The sequence below is a fragment of the Cricetulus griseus genome, chromosome 8 (genome assembly GCF_003668045.3).
Source record: "Cricetulus griseus strain 17A/GY chromosome 8, alternate assembly CriGri-PICRH-1.0, whole genome shotgun sequence".
NCBI lineage: Eukaryota > Metazoa > Chordata > Mammalia > Rodentia > Cricetidae > Cricetulus > Cricetulus griseus.
In genome coordinates, this window is record NC_048601.1 from 86,300,336 (window position 1) to 86,318,873 (window position 18,538).

Sequence of the window (18,538 nt, forward strand, 5' to 3'; positions counted from 1 at the left end):
CATGGTTTAGTTTGACCAGCTCCTAGGGATGCTCTTAGGCAAGAAAGAAAAAGAAAGTGGCAAAGCTTAGATAAACTCCCCTCATGTGTAGTCTCCTCTGTGGCTTACTTGGGCAGCGCTAGAAGTTGAACCTAGGGTCTCTGGCATGCAATGAAAGCTCTGTACCACTGAGTCACACTCTGTGTCTGATGTATTCTCCCCTTTTGATGAGACCAGCATTGATTGATTTTTGATACAGGATCTTGCTCTGTAGCTCAGGCTGGCCTGGAGCTCCGGATCCTCCCAGATCCCCCCCACACCCCAACAGACTTCTGACATGTTTCCTTGTATACTTTGCTACAACGACGTTACCTCTGATTTCCCATCCTTTTGGTAGGACTAAATATCATTCGGGGGTGTTCAGGACTTACAGGGAAGCATCTAAACATGGACTCATCTGTGATGCTGAACACAGAACAGTGGTTGCCTCCAGCAGGGGAGTGAGATGGGGAGATGGGAGAAGAGGGGCGGGAAGAGGCAGAAGGACCTTGGTGGGTTTGGAAAATGTCCTTATCGCCTTTGGAATGGTTTTACACAGGTGTCCAGTGCATATTAGTGTACTCACTGCATATTAAGTTTTGTGCACTTTATCTGTTATTCACGGCAACAAGAAAAGTAACGCATGCAGTCTATCAGGATAACCTGGGGAAACTGCCTCGCACTCTGCAGAGGTCAAACATCTTTGTCTAGTGTTTTCTTTAGCTGATGCGGCTCTGCCCCAAGTCCTCTGTCCATCAAAGCCATATGAGGCTCTTGTGAGTGGAAAGGGGTGTTGCCTGCTATCTCAGGCCAGCTGAGACCTGAGCCGAGGCTAGCCCCATGCCCTTTTTTGAAATGTGGGCTGCTGATTTGAGTCCAGGGAGAAAAATCAAAGTACTAGCTAGGAACTCTGGAAGGTTGTCACCTGACAACCATGGGCTGGGCGTGGGTAGAAGTGGCTTGAGGCCTACACAGTTTGCTGATTGGACCTTGCCGAACACAACCCCTTACTTCATGGAAGCACCAGTCACATGAGCCGGCAGGGGGCAGAAACTCAAATGTCCCTTCACAGCTGAAGAACAGGGCATATGTTATCAAGTGAACTATTACTCAGTCATAAAAGGAAAGGGAATATTATTACACAATACACAGAAAGAGCCTTGAGGACATATGTATGCCATGGTTCAGAAGTCACTTACAAAAAGACAATTATCACATAAGTCCATTTATATGATGTGCTGGCTAGTTTCATCTCAATTTGACACAAGCTAGAGTCATCAGAGGAGGGAGCCTCAATTGAGAAAATTTCTCCATAAGATCAAGCTGTTAGCAGGCCTGTAGGGCAGTGTGTGTGTGTGTGTGTGTGTGTGTGTGTGTGTGTGTGTGTGACTGAAGTGAGAGGGCCAGCTCACTGTGGACAGTGCCACCCCTGAGCTGGTGGTCCTGGGTTCTGTAACAAAACAGGCTGAACAAACCATGAGAAGCAAGTCAGTAATCCGCTTTTCTCCATGCCCTCTGCCTCAGCTCCTGACTCCATGTTCCTGTCCTGCTTGAGTCCCTACCCTGAATTCCTTCTGTAATGGAGTGGAAGTGCTAGCAAAATAAACCCTTTTCTCCCCAGGTTGTGTTTGGTGATGGTGTTTCATCACAGCACTAGAACCCCTAAGACACAGGACGTGTTTAAAGCAATCTTGTTTGTGGAAGCTGAAAGTGGAATGCAGACGACCAAGAGTGGGGAGGTTCTAAACACCCTGGCTGAGGGGTCCTGCTGCCTCCCGGCCTCCAGGGCTCCTGGCGAGGTGACAAAACTCAAAATGTAGAGGAAACTCAAAGTAATAGAACTGATGTCACAAAGGATTTGCCAATATGTTTGCTTAGGAAACATTAAGTCACACAAAGCAGAATTTAGCTTAGAATTTTGTCCACCCAAACACAACAAAGGTAAGTAGTATGTTAACCATGCCTGTTAGAGATAAGTGAAACTTTCCATGCTAGGATGCAAATGTTCACTAGGATTAACAAGCTACTAGGCCTAGACCCAATGAACGTGGTTCTAACAGTCATCTCCAGGGCAATGTAGGGTCACAACCACCATCAAGTCCAGATCTGCCATTAAGTCCTCTACACTCTCATCAGGAAAGATGAGCAAGCTGACCCTCAGTAACCACTATTCAAAAAGAACAACACTTAAAATAAGTCTGTAATATAGTATCTTTGCTGTGAAATATCCTATCTGCTTAAGCAGCCAGACTCGCAGACTCCTGGCTCTGCTTCAATTGTTCAAAATGTAACATGGGGCCAGGACCCACAGGAAATTTATGGAAGCTGGTGTTTGTGGAATGCATAAGCTTACGGTATATAAGTTAGTAACATCTGTTCAGCAATGACTGTTACTTGGGCTTTAGTCCCTGCCAGTGGGCACTTCAGTAAAGAGCTGTCCTTCTTTCACTGTGCAGAGTGACTTCTCCCTGAATTGACATTGTACATCTGTTACAGACTGTAGGTCTGGTTGGATTCTTCTGTGAGTTGTGCCTCGGTTTCTAGAATATTCCAGCATTTTTAGGATTAGGTATCAAGTCCTCCAATCTGTGTGTGTTTACCTAGCTTAGAGCTCATTTCATTCCGTGGGTTTCTTGGTTTTTTTGTTTTTTTGTTTGCTTGTTTGTTTTGGTTTTTAGAGACAGGGTTTCTCTGTGTAGCTTTGGAGCCTGTCTTGGCACTCACTCTGGAGACCAGGCTGTCCTCGAACTCACAGAGATCCTCCTGCCTCTGCCTCCCGAGTGCTGGGATTAAAGGCGTGTGCCACCAACACCCGGCTAAATGTGTAGCCCAGGCTGGCCTCGAACTTGTGATCCTCCTGCCTCTGCCTCCTTCAGCAAATCCTACCAGCATGCGCCACCACAACCGGTATCCATGGGTTTCTTAAATCCAAAATATTAACCATCAAATAAATGTCTCCCCAGAACTTTGGAAGGGCAGCCACTGTGTAGAGGGTGCTCATCCCATTTTGTCTCTGGCTGACTTGCTTAGGCCTTGACCTCACTGTGCAGCCCCAGGCAGACCTTGAATTTGCGTTTCTTCTGCCTTGAGCTCCTAAGTAGCTGGGATTACAGATGTGTGCAACCACATCTGGCATAAGGAGTGTTTTTAAACCTAGGGTGAAAGCTATTGATTTATTTAATTTAATGTGTATGTTTTGAAGGGAGCAGCTCCCCTTTCGGCAGACATAACAGCCGAACACATGCTTGCCATAAACTTGCCTTGGTCACTTAGAGGTCAGATGCCTGCCTTGTGACAAGGAACCCATCAGAAGTTAGTCACTAGAAAGTCAGATGCCTGCCTCGTGACAAGGAACCAATCAGAAGTTAGCTGGTGGTGCTATGCTTTACGACCCTGGGTGTGCTTTACAGACAAGCACACAGCAATGACGCACAAAGCATAGCAACCACACTGGGAGGGCCTATGGGCCATAACAACCAGTTGACCAATCAACACAGGGCAAACCCCTAAGCCTGGAGGCACACCAATCGTGAGCCTGTGTGTACCCCTAGACACTCCCCTTACGCTGCCCTATAAGATCTCTTGGGAGGCCCTAGGAGCCGTCTTTTGCTAGCCATCTGCCATGGCGGGTGGGTGAAAGACCCGAGCTAACATGGGGTTAGCTCGTTAAATTACAATAAAGCCTTGTGCAGTTTGCAGCAAGCTCTCGAATCTGCCTGGTGATTGGGGTGACCACAGTCGTGGCCTGGGACCCCGGATACTTGAGTTTTCTGGGGGTCTAACAGTTTAAGTATGTACATACAAAGGCATATGAATTAATTTTTGCAAGTCTATAATGAGAGCTCAGAATAAGGATGATCTTTGAAAATCTTTGTTATTTTTCTGGGAGAGACTGGACATGTACCTGTTCACCTCAGACAAGTATCAAGAGACCAGAGAAATGATTCTACCCAAGCCCAGCCTGGTGAACCATATTTATTGGGGTTACTTACAGATGGCTATATGTAAGATATAGGTAACTCAGAAGCTCATGACACCATTGCAAAGTTTCTAAGGATTCTACAGCCTGGACACCCAGTTATGCTGAAGACTTGGTTTAGTGAACAGTTGTTAGATGCACTCTGCTCTGGAAACAGAAAGCCACTGATATTTATGAATGTAGATGACATGAGGTATACATGGTTTCTACCCAGGACTTTCAGATTAAGAATCCTGCTTTGAGCTTACATTTTATTATTTGCCACCCTTCTTCATCTCTTCTAAACTCCCTTTTGTATGGGTCAAAGCAATAGATAATGAACTGATTGCCATGGTCCTTTTTGTCCCTTTTCTTTCCTAAAAACCCTTTGCACTCCACAATTCACCTATCTCAAGCAATTAAAGCAGCTGCAATTTTTCCAGCTAATGTATTTGACTGGTGTGACCTTCTAATGTTTTTGTTTTTGTTTGTTTATTTGGAGACAGCATCTTACTTAATAGCCTTGGCTGACCTGGAACGTGCCATGTGGACCAAGCTGCCCTTGAATTCACAGATACCTAGCTGTCTCCAGACTGAAGCTATTAAAGGCATCCAATACCAGAGCTGGTCACGTTTGTCTGTCTTAACGGAACTGTAGCCCACAATTGTACTAGTCCTAAGAGTTACAAAAGCCTCAAAAGAATTACTGGAATGCCAGGAATAAAAGAGACATTAGACTCTTCCTCCAGCTGAGTCTAGGCTAATTAGGATGCTGAGTGTGAAATGAGTCCAAGCGTCTTTTAAAATTGTATTTATGACACCTCACGCTGTGAAGACACCGCCATGGTCTGATTGTCCTGCTGCTAAAAATGCTACTAAGGGATTCATCTCAAGCCAGCAGGCAGTGGATGATAACTGAATTAAAAACACTAGGCCAGGAATGTGTGCATGACATCCCAGCTATGCCCAGGATAAGGGGAACCTGAGCTCAGGTGGCAAACACTTTACCAACTGCGCCACCTCCCCAGGCCCCAAACAACATTTTATTGTACCACTGTTAAGGTCTTCACTTTGTAACTGCTTTGCTTGTTTGCTGACTGTGGTGGTTTGAATGAGAATGGCCCCCTGTAGGCTCTTATATTTGAACACCTGGCCAATTGATGGAATTGTTTTGGGAAGGATTAGGAGGTGTAGCCTTGTTGGGGAGGTTTCAAAAGTGTCCATACAAGGCCCAGTCTTATTATTTCTCTGCCTCCAAATTGCTGATAAGATGCAAGCTCTCAGCTACTGCTCTAATGCCATGCCTGCTTGCCTGCTTGCCTGCATGCTGCCATGCTGCCCACCATGATGACCATGGACTGCCCTCGAAAACTGTAAGCCAGCCCCCAATTAGATGCCTGCTTTTATAAGCTGCCTTGGTCGTGGTGTCTCCCACAGCAATAGAACAGTGACGAAGCCAGTGATAATCTATATCTGATGGATGTCCTTCATAGGTTAGTGTCAACTGTATTTTAAACTGAACCATATCTGAAACATTCCTTCCAAAGGTGATGCCAACGCGAAAGATGAGGCAAAGTGGGGAGACTGATTTAGAAGAGGTGGACCATACAGGATTGTGATACAGGTAAGCAAGGAACGATGAAGGCTGGAGCAGACAGGAAGACTGTGGAAGGTGCATGACCCAGAAGCCCGTCACAATTCTGTCCATACTACCATCTGAGGATATCTGAGGATAGCTGAGAGGAGATGTTGAAAGACCCTCAGATTGAGGAATCTCCAACCTGGACGCTCACCCAAGAATTCAATATCCAGTCCAGTTGATGCAACACGCAAGAGGCTTTATTGAAGTTGTTTAACGAGCTAACCACATGTTAGCTCGGGCCTTTCATCCATCCACCATGGCGGATGGCTAAGGGAAGACAGCTCGAACCAGCTGCATAGAGATCTTATAGGGCAGCGTAAGGGGAGTGTCTAGGGGTATGCACAGGCTCAGGATTGGTGTGCCTCCAGGCTTGGAGGGTTTGCCCTGTGTTGATTGGTCAACTGGTTGTTATGGCCCATCGGCCCTCCCAGGGTGGTTGCTATGCTCTGCGCATCATTGCTGTGCACTTGTCTGTAAAGCACACCCAGAGCCGTAAAGCATAGCACCACCAGCTAACTTCTGATTGGTTCCTTGCCACGAGGCAGGCATCTGACCTCTTAGTGACCAAGGCAAAGTCAGGCAAGTACGATGTCATGGCTGCTGAAATGGGGAGCTGGTCCCTTCAATGTCAAAGGAGAAGAATAAGCAGACTTGTTAGAACCTTCCACAGGAATTGTCCTAATTAAGATTGCTATCATTGTGACCAAGCAAGCTGGGAAGGAAAGGGTTTATCTGGCTACACTTCCATATTGTAGCCCACCATTGAAGGAAGTCAGGACAGGAACTCACACAGGGCAGAAACCTGGAGGCAGGAGCTGATGCAGAGGCATGGAGGGGTGCTGCTTACTGGCTTACTCAACCTGCTTTCTTTTTTGTTGGTTTTGTTGTTGTTGTTGTTGTTTTTGTTTTGTTTTTTTTTTCCGAGACAGGGTTTCTCTGTGTAGCTTTGGAGCCTATCCTGGCACTCGCTCTGGAAACCAGGCTGGCCTCAAACACACAGAGATCCATCTGCCTCTGCCTCGCGAGTGCTGGGATTAAAGGTGTGCGCCACCAACACCTGGCTTCAACCTGCTTTCTTATAGAACCCAGGGCCACCAGTCCAGGGGTGGTACCATCTACAATGGTCTGGGCCCTACCCCATCAACCACTAATTAAGAAAATGCCTTACAGCCAGATTTTATGGAGACATTTTCTCAATTGAAGCTCGATCCTCTCTGATGACTCTAGATGTGTCAGAATGACATAAAACTATCGAATACAGGGATTTCATGGCATGAGACTAAAAAGCTCCATGAAGAGGAACTGAGCTGTGATAAAATGCAACAAGGAACAAGCAATGTTATTTTTATCAAATTTAAAGTGTCTTTAGCTGACTTGAAAACACCCCCATTTCAGAAATCATAAAAACATAGTCTAACTTGGAATTGATGGAATTCAGCAGAATGTGGTCAGAAAAGGAAGCAGCAAACATGAGAGCCAGAAGTTACAGGGCCTTAAAAAAGGACCTTACTCCATCTTGGTAGGCAGGTTCATGCGGGACTTAGGGCTGTGGGTTGCCGCAGTAAGAGGTACAGAAGGAGGCATGATTTGTAGACCACCTTGGAAGAAATGTAGGGAGGGTAAAGTGATGGAGCTTGTGATGAGGTTAAGAAGAAATGGATGCGGTGGTGGCGCTCGCCTTTAATCCCAGCACTTGGGAGGCAGAGGTAGGTGGGTCTCTGTGAGTTCGAGGCCAGCCTGGTCTACAAAGTGAGTTCTAGGACAGCCAGGAATGTTGCACAGAGAAACCCTGTCTCGAAAAATGAGAGAGACAGAGAGCTAATGGGAAAGGATGATGGGGAGGTTGGAAGTGGAAGGTATGTATGAGGCCACGTAGAATAAATTAGTGGAGAGGCATGGCTGCAGAGTAGGGCTGGGCTGGTTACTTCCGGCTTTGTTGTGTTGTGTTGTGTTGTGTTGTGTTGTGTTGTTTGAGACAGTCTCACTATGTAGCTCAGGCTGCTCTTAAATTGATGATCCTCCTGCCTCAGCTTCCCAAAAGCTGGGAAGACAGATGTGGCTACATGCCCAGCTAGGAGTGTGTTTAATAGAAACTTTTCTCTTATTATTCGTGTGACACCGAACACCTCAAACTTCTAAGCCCTACTCACCTTGCCCCACCATATAGATTTGCTGTAGAGTTGAGGTTGGCTGCATAAAATATATGGTAGGAAGACATGGGGAATGCTTCATGAACTGAACTCACTATTGAGAAAATAAGAAAGTATCATTGATGAGCCCAGTTGGAGAGGGAAGGATGGATTCAGGCTAGCTCTGAAAAGGAAAGGCAGTCCTTCTGTGGTAGATCTAAAAGACATCCACAAATTCTTTGGTATACTTTTATTCCAGAGATAGATTCTAATTCCTCTCCTTCTAAGGGCAGGTGGCATTTAGTCACTCCCTTCAATTAATAGAATTTGGAGGAGAGAGAAGAGAACATCCAAGGAACTCTCTGGAGAAGCTCAAGTAATGAGGGCCTCATGCCGACAGCCCTTTGAGTGTGCCACCTTGGAAAAGAGTCTGCAAATGATAGTGACCCAGTGACACCTTGTCTGTGATCCCATGAAAGGCGCTGAGCCAGAGCTGCCCAGTAAATGACTTTCAAATTGTCATCTCAGTGGAGCTGTGAGGTCATGAAAGCTCTGTCTTCTAAATAGATTTATTATTATTATTATTATTATTATTATTATTATTATTATTATTATTATTATTAGTGGGGAGGGTGTGCACATGGGCGCACGGCCATGGATGCCAGAAGAGGGCATTGGATCCTCTGGAGCTGGAGTTTACAGGTGAGTATGACATGCACAAGGCAGGTGCTGGGAACTGAACTCCAGTTCTTTGGAAGAGCAGCGTGCACTCTTAACCATTGTGTCATCCTCCAGCCACACCCCCCAAATGCTTAGTCTTTTAAGCTGTTCATTTGGGAACTAATTTATTTTTGAATCATTTTTTTATTTGAATTAGAAACAAGATTGTTTTACAAGACAATCCCAGGTCCCTTCTCCCTCCCTTCCTCCCCTACCACCCCCCAACTAAAACCCTACCTATCACATGTCCTTTCTTCTATTCTTCCCCTGACTCAACCTTTCTGCTCCCTCATGACCCCTGCATCCTTCCTCTTCTTCCTTCTCACTCTCATAGCTCCCTCCCCCACCTTCCCATGCTCTCAGTTTGCTCAGGGGATCTTGACCCTCTCCCCTTCTCCAGGGGACCATGCATGTCTCTCTTAGGGTCCTCCTTGTTTACTAGTTTCTCTGGCAGTGTGGATTGTAGGCTGGTAATCCTTAATCTATGTCTAAAATCCACATATGAGTGAGTACATATCATGTTTCTCTTTTTGTGGTTGGGTTACCTCACTCAGAATGGTTTCTTCGAGTTCCATCCATTTGCCTGCAAATTTCAATATTCCATTGTTTTTTTTTTCTGCTGAGTAGTACTCCATTGTGTAAATGTACCACATTTTCTCTATCCATTCTTCAGCTGAGGGGCATCTAGGTTGTTTCCAGTTTCTGGCTATTACAAATAGTGTTGCTATGAACATAGTTGAACAGATGTCCTTGTTGTATGAATGTACATCCTTTGGGTAGATGCCTAAGAGTGGAATGGCTGGATCTTGTGGTAGACTGATTCCCATTTTCTTGAGGAGTCACCATACAGATTTCCAAAGTGGCTGTACAAGTTGGCACTCCCACCAGCAGTGGAGGAGCGGGAACTAATTTATTATACAGCAATGGATAACGAATACATCATCTTTCCTGAAGTGTAAGGACATCAGAGAACAAGTAACAGCAGGCATGATACAGGAGGGAAAGAAGGGAAAGTGCCAAATGCTGTCTGTTAGCTCTGTGAAATTCAATGTGAGGTTTGTCACTTGCTGACAATGAGGCCGTGTGGCAAGGCAGGCAAGGGATTGGAAGATCCGTGCAGAATGGGAAAGGGACTTGTCAGCGAACATTGTCGGGACTGAGGGCTTCTTTGTGCTCACCAAATCTGTGGCAAATCCAACCTCAGATCTTACAGCTGCCAATGAAGCTAGATCAGAGGCTGTGTGATGAGATTAGGTCCCACATGGGAGATACTGAGACAGAATTGTCTGAGGCAGCCCAGGGACCCCTTTGGGAGCAAATTGCTGACAGCAAGTTCAGGCAGATGATGGCCCTGGCGCCCAAGGGAGAAGTTCTCCCCGCTATCAGAAGTGATCTGCAGCAGCTAGAGAGTTGCAGTAGGAAAGATCACCACAGGAGAGAAATCGGCAACTTAATGTGGCTGCATCCCCAGCAAGCATTCTGCAATAAGGGGAGGCATTGTCCCCAACACCATACCCACAGGCCGCTAGCAGAAGAGCCCTGGGAGTCACCCTGACTCAGCCATCCGTCTTCTGACTTCTCAGACTAGAACAGGGTTCAGAAACACACAGAGAAGGAACCAGACCAAGCTGCCCTCTCCCCCCGCTCCTTTAAAGATGCCGTACAGCCAGGCTCCTCTGTTCCACACTGGCTTTCTAGAAACTGCCTGGCTGTGTTGCTCTGCAGAATGCCAACTCCTCACTTCTTCCTAGCTTGACTTTTCTGTGCTGACTGTTCTGTTTGTAAATCAGGGAACTGAAACTGCCCTGCAAAATGGTGCCTTTTCTACATCACACAATAGAGTCTATTCATCCATTGAGCTTTTCACTCACTGGACTATTTGATTACTTGGCAACCAGTTACTGAATGCCTGCTCAGTAATTACACTGCCCGTTTCCAAGGCCTGGGATGGAAGGTGAGTGCTGAGTCCTTCAGGGGTAGCATATAGGAAACACTCGGCTTTTGGAGTGGCCTGTAGACGCATTCCGTACATGTGTATTGAATTGTGTGCATTTGAGTGGATAATGACATTTGTTCTCTTGGGCTTCTGATGCAACAGGAGAAGAAAGTGTGTTAATGGAAACTTCCAATTCTTTAATACAAAAGTAAAGGAATGGGTCCAGTATAACACAGCGTTAAGGGGATCCCACTGAAAGACCCCAGTGGCTCAAGTCCCAATGAAAGACCCCAGAAGCTCAGGCCCCCAGGATCTTGGCCCAGGACCTCGGCGACCCCAATCACCAGGTGGAGGCAAAAACTTGATGCAAACAGCACGAGGCTTTATCTTTATTGTAGTTGTTTAACGAGCTAACCCCATGTTAGCTTGGGCCTTTCATCCATCCACCATGGCAGATGGCTAAGGGAAGACACAGAGAAAACACGGGACAATAGATCTTATAGGGCAGCGTAAGGGGAGTGTCTAGGGGTACGCACAGGCTCAGGATTGGTGTGCCTCCAGGCTTGGAGAGTTTGCCCTGTGTTGATTGGTCAACTGGTTGTTATGGCCCATAGGCCCTCCCAGGGTGGTTGCTATGCTCTGCGCATCATTGCTGTGCACTTGTCTGTAAAGCACACCCAGAGCCGTAAAGCATAGCACCACCAGCTAACTTCTGATTGGCTCCTTGCCATGAGGCAGGCATCTGACCTTCTAGTGACCAGGGCAAGGTCAGACAAGCACTGTTAGGCTGTTATGGCTGCCAAAGTGGGGAGCTGGTCTCTTCAGTCTCAGTTCTTGGTTCACTTTGGAATGGTTCTGGGGACCATCAGACCCTGTACACACTAATTCAAAAAGGCAGAAGGACTTGAAACAGCAAAGAGCAATAATCTAATTTGTCACTATCAATTCACTAGTGATTAAGTAAGCTGAGAAAATTCTTAACTGCTTGACAGCACAGAAAATTACCTTTACACAAGGGAGCCGAGCTTGCTAAGCCAACAAGCGCTTGTGATTGGAATTCAGAAGGAACTCTTATTTGCAGCAAGAAGGGGGGATCAATATCTGCACTCACTGAACTCTTTTAATGAAAGCACTCTGCCATGTTTCAAGGTCCAACTGGCCTGGCAAGACCTGCCTGCATTGCCCATGTGTGTCCGATGTTAACTAGGTGTGTCCCATGCTAATTAGGGGTATCACCAAAGCTGTCCAACCTGCTCTATTCCCCTTGTAAATGATTTGACAATCATAAAAGAAATACAATGGAATAAAGAAAGAAAAGTGGGGAGCATGGAAAACCCAAGTCCATACAGTTCAGTCACTGGTTCTTGGTCTTGGGATCAGATCTTATTTTTGCAAGGCTGGAGCTGTTACTGTGTCAAACAGAAGTTGAGGAGCATTTTGTACATAGTGCTACAGTTTCAAACTGTCGATGAGGCATGCAACTAGCAAAACCATCAACACTTCTGAGTCAGCCTTGTAAGAAAATGTTCCCTCCCACTGGCAGAGCCTGGGCAAGCCAGAGCAGAAGAGGGCAGAGATTTGTAATCTTCCCTTCCCACCTAACACATTAGTGCAGGTTTCAACTTTTCAAATAATTTGGGATTCTAGTGAATGACTCTTCATGACCCAAATACTCAACCTGAGTGACTCAAGGAAGGTGTATCTCCCAGAAAAGCATTTTCTACCCTGCTGGTAACTGGTTTCTCAGATCAGAATGGTTCTGGAGCAAGGAGGTTTGAGACCTTTGCAACTAAATGGGCTCCACAGGCCTCCTTGCCGTGCACACTCACATGCCTTCACATGGCCATGACTCATATGTCTTCACATGGCCACGAACAATACAAATCCCCAGAAAATACAGCCTGTATTCTGACCTCTGTGTCTATGGCCTCTACATTTTCAACTCCAGCCAACCATGAGTCAAACACATTGGCAATGACTGATTCTTCCAACAATGCCCATCCAGGACTTCCAGGGTTGGGATAAAGCTTCTAGAACCATCCATTTCAAAACTAAGAACCTCTCATTTGCTGTACATAGGAATAGAGTAACTTCTCCACGGATCATGCCAAGTCCTTTAAATACTTCATCCCCCTTGAAATCAAAGGATCTCAGTGTTCAAGTTCCCACAAGTATTCTCCCCGACTGCATTCTCACAAATGCTAAGGGGAGTCCTGTTGTTTGTCTTTATTGAGATGAAATTTACATGGCATGATATTAGCTATTTTAAAATAAACAGTTCCATGTCAGTTAATACTCCCACATCATACAACTATCTTTGCTTTCCAGTTCCCAAACATTTTTATGACCCTAAAATGGAAGTTCACACTCCCTAAATTGTTAATGGAATACCTCCTTCTCCTGGTCTTTGGTGATTCCTAACCAGCTTTCTCTTTCTGTGGATTTACCTATCTGGATAGCTCATATTTGGAATCACAATAAGTGACTTTCTTTTTCTTCTTCTTGTAAATAACAATATGTTTGTCAACACTGTATCATTTATGATTACTTCATTTCATTTCCTGGCTAAATAATATTCCTATATGAAAATGCCTAGTTTATTAATCCTCCATAGTCCTGTGGACCTCTGACTATTCTGAATGGAGCTGCTCTGAAGATTTGCATACACATATTTTGTTTTCAATCTGTTTGGAGATATACCTCATAAGTGAAATTCTTGAATCATAAGAAGGTTTATCTATGCTGCTGTGAAGTATTACAAAGTAAATAAAACAGCTGTGTGGTTTTGTTTTATTTTTAAGACAAGATCTCCATATGTAGCTCAGGATGTCAGGCTGGCTGGAAGTTGCCACAAATCCCACATTCTTGCCTCTGATTCCCAAAGGCTGGAATTACCTAGGCCCAGCTTATGTGCATAAAAGATGTTGCTTTCAGGAGGCTTCCAAATAATGCATATAAGCCAGTTTCTTCCCAACACACAGAATTCGCCTGTTTCTCCCACCAGTCATTGGTCATTTTGTGAGCCATTTGTTCTGCTACTTAGCTATTCAATATGGTGTCTGTGGGCTTCTCCGCCAATAAAATGGTAACAACCAGAAAGGCCGAGCTGTCTTTTGGTAGCCCTATGACCACAAGGTGTGTTCCTGTGAAGGCAGAAAATAATCTAACGAAAAAAAAAATGGCCACCAACACTGGCTCAGCTATACTGGAAAGATTAGAAAATTAGAAAATACCCTAAGGGGTTTTTTTGGTTGTTGTTGTTGTGTTATTGCTTTTTAAATAGTCAACTAAAGTGCATATATCTCTGAGAGGATTTAATTATTAATTAAAAGTCGTTATCAAGACTGACAGCAGGAACTTCAAGCACTAGTTTATTATATGGCCCGGCAGAGTAGGGAGACTAAGAGAGAAGAGGAACAGGGGTCGCCATAGAAAGGCAGAGAGAGCGTGTAGGTGAGAGAGAGCCAAGAAGAAACAGAGAGAGTAGAGAGGAAGCAGAGAGAGAGAGAAGCAGGAAAGTTGGAGCTTTTAAAGGGAAGACTGCGCGTGTGCACTGAGGTTCCAAGCACGCCCAGAGTCCTCGTGGGTTGATGGGTGACATGTAGCATGTTTTCTTGCGCATGCCCCGACTGTTGTCAGGGGGCGGGGTCTGTCTCTTAAGGAGATAGAGATGATCAGCATCAAAGCCTGAACCTTTCACCTCCCCACCCACAATCGGGTCCCACAGCCGTTTAGCCCCAAATAAACACACAGAGACTTACAGCAATTATAAAACGTTTGGACGATGACTCAGGCTTCAATTTCTATCAAATTGTGTATCTCCATGTAGTTTTGGCTTACCAGAGAATGCTCCACAATGTTACTCTTTCATTAGCTACGTGGCATCTCTCCCGTGGCTTCTCTCCATTTTCTCTCCCCCGAATTCTCCTCGTCTTGTAGTCCCACCTATACTTCCTGTTTACTGACCAATCGATGTTTTATTCATCAACCAATAAGAGAAACATATACGGAAAGACATTCCCCATCACACGGCTTCCCAAAGAACAGTTATGGAGACACTCTAGGATTGGTTTACTAAGTACACATTAGAACTATCAGTCAGAATCACTCTTACAACAGTGTAGAAGCCCATAGAAATGACTCCTTCCCATCCTGACACAAGGTCAGAGAGTTCAAGTCTATTGTTGCTCCTTCAAGTTTAAACCACAGTAAGCTTGGCCTAAGGTGTAGCTGCTATACATCTTGCCTAGACAACAGGATATTTCGGCCTAAGGTGTGGCCACTGTGTGTCTTGCCTTGACAACAGAATATTTGGTTTAGGGTGTGGTTACTTGATGTTTTGGTAATTGAGCTTGCTTGCTTCTTTGTTATCTTGGTAAGGAAGTCTTTTGCCTCCCCCCTTTTGATTGGGTATATAAGAAATTTGAGCAATAAATTTAGGGCTGATCACAGTATTTACTGGATGCCCTTCTGACTCTATCTTCTGTTTCTTAACAATTTCTTTCCTCAATCCACACTCCTTTCAAGCACGGACCAGATAAACTGGCTGGACCAGACAAAACAGGAGTACAGATTACCTATCAAACATCCTAAGAAACTGCTGCTTGCTAGAATTTTAACAATGAAATCTTTATTTTATTGATGTGTGAGTGTGTGTGTGTGTGTGTGTGTGTGTAGATGGAGATGCGTGCTTCCGTGGCATGTGTGGTGTGTGGTGAAGGCCAAAAGACAATTTTCAGGTTCTGTTCTCTCACTGTGGGTCTTAGTTAGTAAACTTAGGTCACCAGGCTTATTCAGCCAACTCTTTTACATATAAAATGACCTTGCCTCCCCCCACTATAATTTTAACATATTCTTCCCCTAACCCCATATCAAGACTTCACCTATATTCTGTTTCACTTCCTTCCAAACCATAAGCCAAAAGATGTTAACACCAATACCATTATGTTTGATAAAGTTTGCTTAGAATATGTAGAAGTGTTAGTATAAATCTTTAAATCTTAGCTTAGAACTAAAGGACAATTGTTTCTCCATAAGTCCCAGGGAAATTGGAAAAATTCCAATTTCCAACTCCCAGAGAGAGAATAAGGTCTCAGAGCTTTTTGACTCTGGGCCAATTAATCAGCAACTATTTAGTATTCATCTATGCTGTGGTAAGGGCTCCAAGGTGTGGTCCCTGGCTCCAAAGAGTTTACCATCTACTGGAAAATCAGCTGGGCAGACAGAATAGAATCAGATAATAACGGGCTTACACAAGAGCCCAAGTTTGGTAAAGTAATAAAACAAAGATGCTTCCACATGATGTTACAGAAAGGTGGGATATGATAAAATCAATGTTGAGTAACATGTCCTCCTTACTCCATTTCAGCCCATTTTATAGCCACCACTCAGGCTCAGGCTTGCTTGACTTTGGCTGTTGTAATGAACCTGTATCCAGCAACTTGCCACCTCCCGAGCCTATCCTCTCCAAGGCCATCTTGAACATAGCATCAAGAATGATTTTCCAGAGGCATATAAGGGACTCTGTCTGTTTGCAATAAGACAATGACTCTCCTGTGACTCCCAAAGAGCTTCTTTGTTTTTAGTGCAAAATTCAAGGTCCTTCCATAAACTATGCTAATACCCTTCCAGTCCTGCCCCTCCTTCCCTAGTAGGAATCTTGTGCTTTGTAGAAACGGAACCACTTGCCGGGCATTGGTGGCGCACGCCTTTAATCCCAGCACTCGGGAGGCAGAGGCAGGTGGATCTCTATGAGTTCGAGGCCAGCCTGGTCTCCAGAGCGAGTGCCAGGATAGGCTCCAAAGCTACACAGAGAAACCCTGTCTCGAAAAACCAAAAAAAAAAAAAAAAAAAAGAAAGAAAAAAAAAGAAAGAAAGAAAAAAGAAACGGAACCACTCACCATTTTCCAAACCCACTTTCCTATTCCCTCCCATGATTCCTCCCCCAACCCCCATCCTGGGCCCCTTTCCTTCCCTCAGTAAGCAGAATTGGAGAAGGCACTGGCAGGGAAGCTGTTCCTGGCCTACAGGGAAAGGCTGGGGACTGCTCCAGAGAGACAGGAGGAGATAGGGAAAAGCAGAGTGGGACACTAGTGGCTCATGGGTGAGAAGGAGGAAGCTGACTTGGAGGGTGCTGCTTCTGGCTTTTAGGCAGCAAATGGAATTCTCTCTCAGTATACCTTACTCCACTTCCTTGTGGTGTTGGGAAGCCCATGCTCATTTCACACTGTAACCTGGGACATTACAGAAATGCTGACAATTTTTCTGGTCTCCACACCATTTATATGTTTACACTGTTTTGTTTTGTTTTTAATATGTGGAGTGGGGAGGGAGCAGGGACGTGTGTCTCCGTGTGGAAGAGTGCTTGTGTGTGTGTTCTCATAAGGAGGCCAGAAGTCATCCATGGGTGTCATTCTCTTGTTGTCTACCTTGCTTTCTGAGACACAGTCACTCACTGGGACCAGGGCCTTGCTGGCTTTTTGGCCAGCTCCCAGTATCCATCTTTCTCTGCTGTCCCAGAGATTTATCAGTGCATGCCTCCTAGCTTGGAGTTTTGCTTTTTTTTTTTTTTTTTTTATGGGTGCTAGGTATCAAAAAACCAGGTTCTCATGTTTGAGCACTCTACCAACTGAGTGATCTCCAAGACCAGATGTTGTTGTTTTTTGAAAGATTTTTTTGTGTGTATTTCTGTGTGAGTATATGCTATATGAAATTGGGTGTCCAAGGAGGCCAGACGAGGGTGTCAGATGCCTGGGAGCTGAAGTTACAGGTACTTGTGAACCATCCTACAGGAATGATGGGAACTGAACTTCTCTGGAAAAGCAACAAGTACTTTTTAACTGCTGAGCCATCCATCGCTCCAGCCCTCTTATTTTTCTGTTATTTGAGATTGGGTCTCACTGTGTAGCCTGGGCTGTGAACTCATAATCCCTTTGTTTCAATCTGTGAGTGCTGAGATTACAGGTGCGTGGCATGTCTAATTATTTGAAGTAAAGCAGACCCGCCCAGCAGAGCACTTAACTGTGGGAGGTAGAGGTCTTTAAGGCACACCCTAAATTACTGATGTGAGATTAAACGAGCTACTTTCCCAAACTACAGTAAGAACTATTGGTGTGGCTGCCCACACCTGTAATCCCAGCATCTGCGAAGCTGAGGCAAGAGGACTGCAAATTCAAGGCTAGCCTAGGCTACATAGCAAGTTTGACCATGTCTCAAATAAAATACATTTATACCCGATATTTCATTAATAGTGTGGCTTGAGGGTAAGACAAGAGTCTTTGAACTAGAGGGCGGAACCTGCTTATTCTCAGCGACAGCTGGGGTGTCACTGCAGTGTGCCCATGCTGTTTTCTGTACCTGCCTTCTCTGCTTTGGTTGCCATCTTTTTTCCTATTATTTGCTGCATGATCATCTTTCTCTCTTCATCCCTGTGTCTCCTCCACCAACTCAGGGTTGAGGCTGAATCACTTAGATTCTGGTTCAAATAACTGGAGGAAAACCAGATCCTTAGTTCACTGATCATCACTTCCTTCTCCAGAAGAAAAATCAAGAATGATTGCAGTGAGAGTGTACCAAGCATGGATTCTCAGAAAACTGCCCAGCAGGTGTGGTCTGCTTAACCATATGAAAGCATCGCACACGGGCCCCTTTCCTCTGCAGCTTCACTCCTTCTACCCTGGTCCAAGGTAGCATCTTAGGTTGCCAAAACTTGGGTCATAATGCAGGTTAGTGGTAGAGCACTTTCCTAGCATACGTGAAGCTCTGAATTCAATCTACTGCACCACAAAAATGCAAACAAAGTTCAGTAAATTTTGCAGTAGTTGCTTTGTCTCTGAACTATTGAATCTCCCATCAGTATCTAGAATCACTCAGATGAAATAGAACTCAGGTCACATCCCTACCTAAAACACTCCACTTGTTCTGGTTTGTTCTTAAAGACAAGGTCTTTGGGTTGGAGAGATGGCTCAACAGTTAAAAGCACAGAGTGTTTTTGCAGAGGACCCCAGCTGAGTTCCCAATGCCCATGTAGGGCACTCACAACCACCTCAACTTTAGCCCCAGGGGATCTGATGCCTTCTTTTGACCTCCAAAGGTACTCAAATTCACGTGTACACACACACACACACACACACACA